Source organism: Varanus komodoensis, unplaced genomic scaffold, assembly GCF_004798865.1.
Source record: "Varanus komodoensis strain SLA01 unplaced genomic scaffold, ASM479886v1 scaffold1, whole genome shotgun sequence".
Taxonomy (NCBI): domain Eukaryota; kingdom Metazoa; phylum Chordata; class Lepidosauria; order Squamata; family Varanidae; genus Varanus; species Varanus komodoensis.
The window spans coordinates 71169437-71176802 of record NW_025335268.1 but is presented as its reverse complement, the minus strand read 5'-3'; positions in this window follow the sequence as shown (position 1 = coordinate 71176802).

The following is a 7366-nucleotide window of genomic DNA, read 5'->3' as shown; positions in this document are numbered from 1 at the left end:
ATCCCAAAAAACAACAGATTAGAAAGCATAGCGGCTCTGAAAAATCGTCTACACATAAGAAGGCCAGAAGGATAAGGCCGAGAAACTGGCCCGTAAAACCAAAAAGCCCGAGCAAGCCAAATACCGTGAATCGGGCTCGTCAGCGCCCTTGGTCCCGGCCGCTGCCGTGGTACCGACTCCATCGGGCCCGACACTTCAGGCGGCCATGAGGGCTACCCCTCCAGAATCCCCTCGACGTCTGGTCAGGAAGAAAAGCGAGTCGCCTCACCCACTTCAGGCTCTGCAGTGTGAGTCGATCTCAGACGGCAAGATCCGTGACTCCCCGCAAGAGCTGGATCTCCTACACCTACGCCACTGGCGCGGTTGGATGCAGAGACGGAGATGTCTCCCCCAGGGCGCTGAAGCCGCTCATCCGAGAGGCATTCCGATGACTGGGACCATCCCCGACACTCCTATTACTTGGGATGGGGGGGACTACCATTCATTTGGCTAAGTTATAGGATGCGCTCCCCAGAGAGGTCCGCCTGGCGCTGTCGTTATTTGTTTTTCGGCGCCAGGCAAAGACCTTTTTATTTAAGCAGCATTTTAACTCTTAATATTATTGCATTTTATCTGGCCAGGGCGGCTTATTTTATATTGTATTTTTGTATTTTTAATGTAATGTTTATATTTTAATGATTACAATTATTTTAATTTATTGTTGTAAGCCACCCTGAGGCTTCGGCGAATGGGGCGGCATACAAATATTTTAATAAATAAAAATACCCGACCCCTCAGGATCGACCTTCGTCATCGGTGCTGAGGGGCACACCGACGGTACCGGAGCCTAGGGAAAGGCGTCGGTCCATGTCGCCAGGAGATGCCTCCTCTAGCGCTCCAGCACGTTACCGAGTGGACTCGGACGAGTCCGAAGTTGATTCCACCTGTCTAGACATAGCCATTACCTCCCCAGGCCCTACAGCTCCTTTGCGGAGTTAATGTCTAGATTGGTCCAGTCACTGAAGACTGAGGCTCAGCCACAGCCCAGTCCCAGCACCGACAGATTCTATGACGTGGTCCGAGGTGAACAGTCGACTTCCATCGCCCTGCCGCTGATGACAACGTTGCGTCAAGTGATGGTCCAGCCATGGGATCTGCCCGCCCATCCTCAGGCTACATTCAGGCGGTACGAATCCATGTACCAGGTTCGGGAGGAGGACACCCCGTTCCTCCTACAACATCCTAAACCGAACTTGGTTGCGGTGAAGTTCTCACAGGGCAGTTAGTCAAGAGATCACACGGCTCCCCGCGATAAGGGGGGGAAGAAATATCCACTTCCTCACACGTCGAGTCTATGCGGCCTCTGGGCTCGGCCTGCGCATCTCCAATTATGAGGCGACATTGGCGCGCTACCAGTATTTTATCATGCAGCGCCTTGGTAACATCATCTCCGCTCTTCCAGACAATCAAGGAGATCTGGCAAAGGTCTTCATTAAAGAGGCCATGCAAATTGCAATCCAGCAACTTATGCCGTCGTTATTTGTTTTTCGGCACCAGGTGAAGACCTTTTTATTTAAACGGCATTTTAATTGCTAATATTATTGGATTTTATCTGGCCAGGGTGACTTATTTTATATTGTTATTTTTGCATTTTAACTTTATGCTTGTATTTTTTAATTTAATATTATTATTTTTTAACTTAACATTGTAAGCCGCCCCGAGGCTTCGGCGAATGGGGCAGCATAAAAATGTTTTAATAAAATAAATAAATAATAAACTTTCCACGGCTAAGCATCATGTAGATACTGACTCGAGGGCCCTGGTCGGTGCCATCTCCCTCCAGAGGCATGCTGGGTTGCGCAGTTGCAACTTCCCGGAGGAGATGAAAACAAGAATCAAAGAGATGCCTTTTGATGGGTCAGAACTCTTCAATGCCAAAACAAGTTAAACATTACCAGCCCAGGCAACAGTACCACCGACGTCAGCAACGCCGTAAGCAACAGCCTTCTCAGCGCTTCCAACAAGGCCATCACCATTTTGATAGTGACCAAGCGCCAACGCTAACGGGCCGGGCGGACCTTTCCTCTTCTCCCACTCCCACCTTTCCCTCTTTCATTTGGGGACCAGCTGCAAAGCCGACTCCCCATTTGGGAGTCCATCACATCTGATTTTATACTGTATTTTTGTACTTTTAATATTTTTGATTTATAATTATTTTAGCTTAGTGTTGTAAGCCGCCCCGAGGCTTCGGTGAATGGGGCGGCATAAAATGTTTTAATAAATAAATAAATTGGTGAGTTTTATCCATCATACAGCACGGATATAGAATTCAACATCGTTCCTCCATCGAGCCCGATCTGGTTCACACCATGCTTGCAGGTAGTACTAGACAAAGTTTACTAGCTTCTTCGTAAAGAAGCAATTCGTCAGCTATCCCAATCTGAAGGGCTTCACAGATTCTATTCGAGGTATTTTACAGTCCCTAAACGGGATGGTGGTCTCTGCCCAGTATTGGACCTACGAAACGCAAGTTTATTACACCAAAGAAATTTAGAATGACCACCCTTCAAAATATCCTTCTGTTGCTGAGGAGAGAGAATTGGTTTGCCTCACTGGACTTGAGGGACGCCTATTTTCACATTTCCATCCATCCATGTCATAGGCGCTTCCTCCGATTTACTGTTGCCTCTGAAATATTTGAATTCAATTTGCTCCCTTTCGGGCTGGCTACTGCCCCACAGGTCTTTACAAAATGTATGGCTCCAGTCTACGCATATATTCAACTCGGGTGTTCAAATATATCCTTATTTAGACAACTGGTTGTTAGTGTCCCGACAACAACTTGTGCCCTGCTGAAGGACCTTGGACTTTGTATTACCCTCGAGAAATCCTCTTATTCCTGGATAATCAACTTCATTGGAGCCCGCTTGGATTCCATGGTGGCGAGGGCGTTTCTCCCTCAGGATCCACAGCGCAACCTTGGTTTGCACATTCATCGAATCTGACGGGACAGAACAGTTCCTGCCTGCTCTATCCAGGGACTCTTGGGACATATGGCCGTGTTGGTGGCTATTGTTCCAGATGCCAGGCTTCGACTTCGACCTCTTCAACTTTTTTTCAACAAAATGTTTCGACCACAAGATCTGCCTACCAAACTAACCCGACTTCCGTTCTCCATACTACACTCCCTGATATGGTGGACAGTTCCAGCCAATTTGAAAGACCCCTGCAACCTACAGTGACTCTTTGTACCGACGCATCGCTGGTTGGCTGGGGAGCAGTGTGTTCCACTCTTTGCACTCAGGGTGCTTGGGACCAACAAGGATCGAAGAAGCATATCAACTCCCTCGAGCTTTTGACAATATTCAAAGCTCTACAATCCTTCAAGGATATGCTCCGACATCAGACTATTCTGATAACTTCAGGCAATATTACCGTGGTGTTCTACGTGAACAAGGGGGCTGACCAGGCTTGCATTACAGAGGCCTGGGCGGGAGAGGGAGGGTAAGTCTCCCTCTCTCAACTGTGCCCGCACCGACCACGCCTGGAGGGGAGGGGGTTGCTTGGGTTTACCAAGCCTCTTTCTCTCATGGGGCTTCCTGTCCTCTCGAGGCCTGGACTAGAGTGCCTCTAATTGGTGTTGGGCAACCAAGACAGAATGGGAATTCTGTTGGTGTACCGTGCACCCTTCTGCCCAACAGACTCCCTGCCTGAGCTGACGGAGATCGTCTCCGATTTGGTGTTGAAGATTCCCAGGATGTTGGTCCTGGGGGACTTCAATCTCCACGCCGAGATGGTTCTGACCGGGGCAGCTCAGGACTTCATGGCCCCCATGACGGCCAAGGGGCTGTCTCAACATGTCATTGGCCCGACTCCACAAGTGTTTCAGATCCCCAGAGAATGCGCTCCCCAGAAAGGTCCACCTGGTGTCGTTATGTTTTTCGGCACCAGGTTAAGACCTTTTTATTCCAGCAATATTTTAATAAGTTTTAATATTGTCTTTTCTGTTTTTAACTGTAGCCAATTTGGGTCGGGAATTTATTTATATTTTATGTTGTAAGCCGTCCTGACGCTTTTTGCAACAGAACAGCATATAAATATTTTAAATGAATAAAGTGAAATAAACAAAGAAAATACCGTAAAGAATAGCAACTTGAGCTCCCTCTGCTGACTAGATGTTAAATTGCAGCTACAGATTCATATAATGCTTGAAAATACAATTGCAACTGTGGACTGCAAATAAATGCACTAAATTCAAGAGTTCTCTCCTCTTAGTTGAAAATAGTAGTAAACATAGCGGTGGTCTACCCCCCTCCGGGAGCCGTGATGAAGGAACTGGAGAAGGAGTTCTTCAAATTCCTCTGGGGAATGGCCACCTTCCCTCTGGTGAGGGTGGTGCCCTATAAACAGATAGACCAGGTGGGTTTGGACCTCCCGGCTCTCCGTCTGAGGATGTTCACCACCTTCCTGAGTTACAACTTCGGTAGATACGCTCAATGGGAGGAGGGGGGGGGCGACCTCACACGTGGGTGGTCCTGTTTGCGCAGCACTGGGTGGGTAAACCGTGGGCGGAAACCTGGTGCGGGGAGCACTGCCTCGACTTTGCCGTCTCGGCCATGATGCAGTGCACGGGGCCTGAATATCTGAGGGAGCGCTACAGCTTCATTAAGCAGCATAAAGTCCAGGCAGAATGGTTTGGTACTAGCCAGGGGGACCTGCGGAGTATCAAACGAGCAGTGTATAGACGAGCTGCTAGAGGTGGCCTATTTCAGACCGCAGGTCGTCAAGAATGCGAGGAGGGAGAACCTCTCTTACGATACTTGAGGGAACAGACTTACCCGACAGAATATTTTCACGACAGGAGGGTTCCGTTCCGGCTGTGGGACATCAGGTGGAGGTTGTATCATCAGGTGTATGACCTGCAAGGGACCAGACCCTGGCTTCCCGAGAGGGCGCAGGCCTGCCCCAGACTGCAGTGTAAGAGCGGGGCTGTCGCGAGCGGGACGGCACAAAAGGAGACAGTGAGGCACTTTGTCAGCGATTGCCCCGCAGCACGTGCCACGTGGAAGGCGGTGTCTGAAGTGCTGGACTGGCCGGACCTGGGCTCCCAGGACTGGGAATCGGTCGTGTCTGGCACAGAACCCACTCCTCCATTGAAGGGACCCAGGAGGAGAGTGCCCAGGAAGCGGCTGTGGAGAGAGACCACGGCTCCCGAGACGTACTGGACTGTGCCGTGGTCCACGATTAGGCTGATTAATCTGTACGTTCTGTTGGCGCTGTCGCTCCAACGCCACAGGGAGATAAAGACGCGAAAGGTGGCTGACATGGCCGGCTCGGTCAAATTTGTCCAACAGAAGATCTTTTGGTTGAGCCGCGAGGATAAAGGGAGGATGCCGCCCAGTCGATGGAGGAAATTGTGGCCGTGGTTGTGTGGGGCTCATGCCCCAATCACATAATGTACGTATACCGCTCCTGCATGGAAAATTTCGGTGAGACGCATGGCATGAACCTATCAAGGAGAAGTCTGTAGAATGTTCTTTCTGTAAATTTGATTTGTAAATTTTGGGAATCCTGTAAATGTGTGTACATTTGGCATTTTGATACCTTGTAGATATTGGATGGTGTACTTTTCTAGTTTTGTAACATTGCACGTTTTGTACCTTTTGTAGTATGGTTTTATTTAAATAAAAAATTTCAACCTAAATGTAGTAAAAATGCAGACAACCTAAGGTAGGAGCCGAAGACTGTTTGGCAAAGATCCGAAGTAAAACAAGACTCTTCTTATAAACCTCATCCATCAGATTTGCAGTTGAAAAGAGATGAATGGAAAAAAGAAAACATCACCAGAAAAATCAACAACTTCATCAACACAACTGGACAATTGTTATACTTCTACAAGAAATAAGAGAAACAAAGACAAAAATGATGTCAAGATTTGATGATGCAAAAGAAGAGATGAAGAATGATCTGAAGAAGTTGGATAGTAAGAAATAGACAATTTGGATAGAATAAAAATTAGCTAAACAAAATCAAGAGAATCTCCAAATAATTACAGAAGTGAAAGCTCAGGTGAAAGAACAAGATAAAGAAATGTAAACACAAACCAGGTACTTTTTATCATATGTGGTGATAAGGCAGAGAAGTGTTGGATTAAAATACACAAATGGCTTGAGGAAATGTTACAAAAACCTCTATATTTAAACCTGAAAGTTTTCATAGGCATTGTACCTGATGAGGATTCTACATGGAACTACCGTGGCAAGGATTGCATTTGCCCAACACTGGAAGAGTGAAGAGCCACCTACCAATGAACTGATTCTAAAAAAGATCTTGGACTGTGCGGAAATGGATAGACTGACTTTGTCTCTTAAGGAGAAAGAAGATACAGACTTCTACCAAGCCTGGGACTTTTATTATTGGCTAAAGAAATGGAACTATGCATAGATTTAGATATGTTTATAGATTAACATAAAAAGAAAAAATGTGGAGGGCTGACCCAGTATGTCTGATGTTTTTGATGATGACTTCCTAGTTCTTTTTAAGAATAAAACTTATTAAAAAAAGATAAAGTAAAAAAAATCAGATGACCAAGGTAGACCATGTCTCTAAAAGCGTGATTTGAGATCCGAGATGGACAACCAAAATCGAACTTGCACCATTGAAGGATATCCAGAGGATGGGAAAGAGAAAGCATCTATTCTCCCAGATGTTTCTTTTACAAGATATTATTTATTATTATATTATTATTATAACACTTCTATGCCGCCCCTTGCCGAAGCCTATTGACGCAATACATGGAGTTGGCCCAAGAAGCCCAGGAAGAAAAATAAGACATATTGTGGTCAGATTTTGATCATATGCAAAAAAAGAGCAGAATTTACGGAATATGACATCAATTATGCTCAAAGATCATCAGATTCGTCTTTCCTGATTTTATGTAATGAGACTTTGCAATGGAGAAATGTCCCAAGTCTGCCAAATATCACAAGAGTTCCATAAAATATAGTTGGGGGTTCCCGATTTTTTTATAAGATTTTCATATAATGGAAAATCTTAAAAGTTGACACAAAGGAGGAAGTACTGGAATTACCGAAGGCGCTTGGGGTTATCTTTGATAATGAAGATGCAGCGCAATTGCAAAAATTAAAGGACATGTCTACATTTTCAAGAAGAAAGACGGAGTCTACATTTTCAAGAAGGGGCTGGCTTGGAGCTCCTCCCCCCCCCGGAACACCTGCCACGCCACGCTGTCACCGCTGCCGCCGCTGGCAGACCTGAGGCGCACCGCCGAGCCAGGGGCCAGCTGGGCCACCCTGGGCACGGAAAACGCCAGGGCCACCGACGGTACGGAGAAGGGCGCCGCCATCTTGCCGCCGGGTGGGTTTCC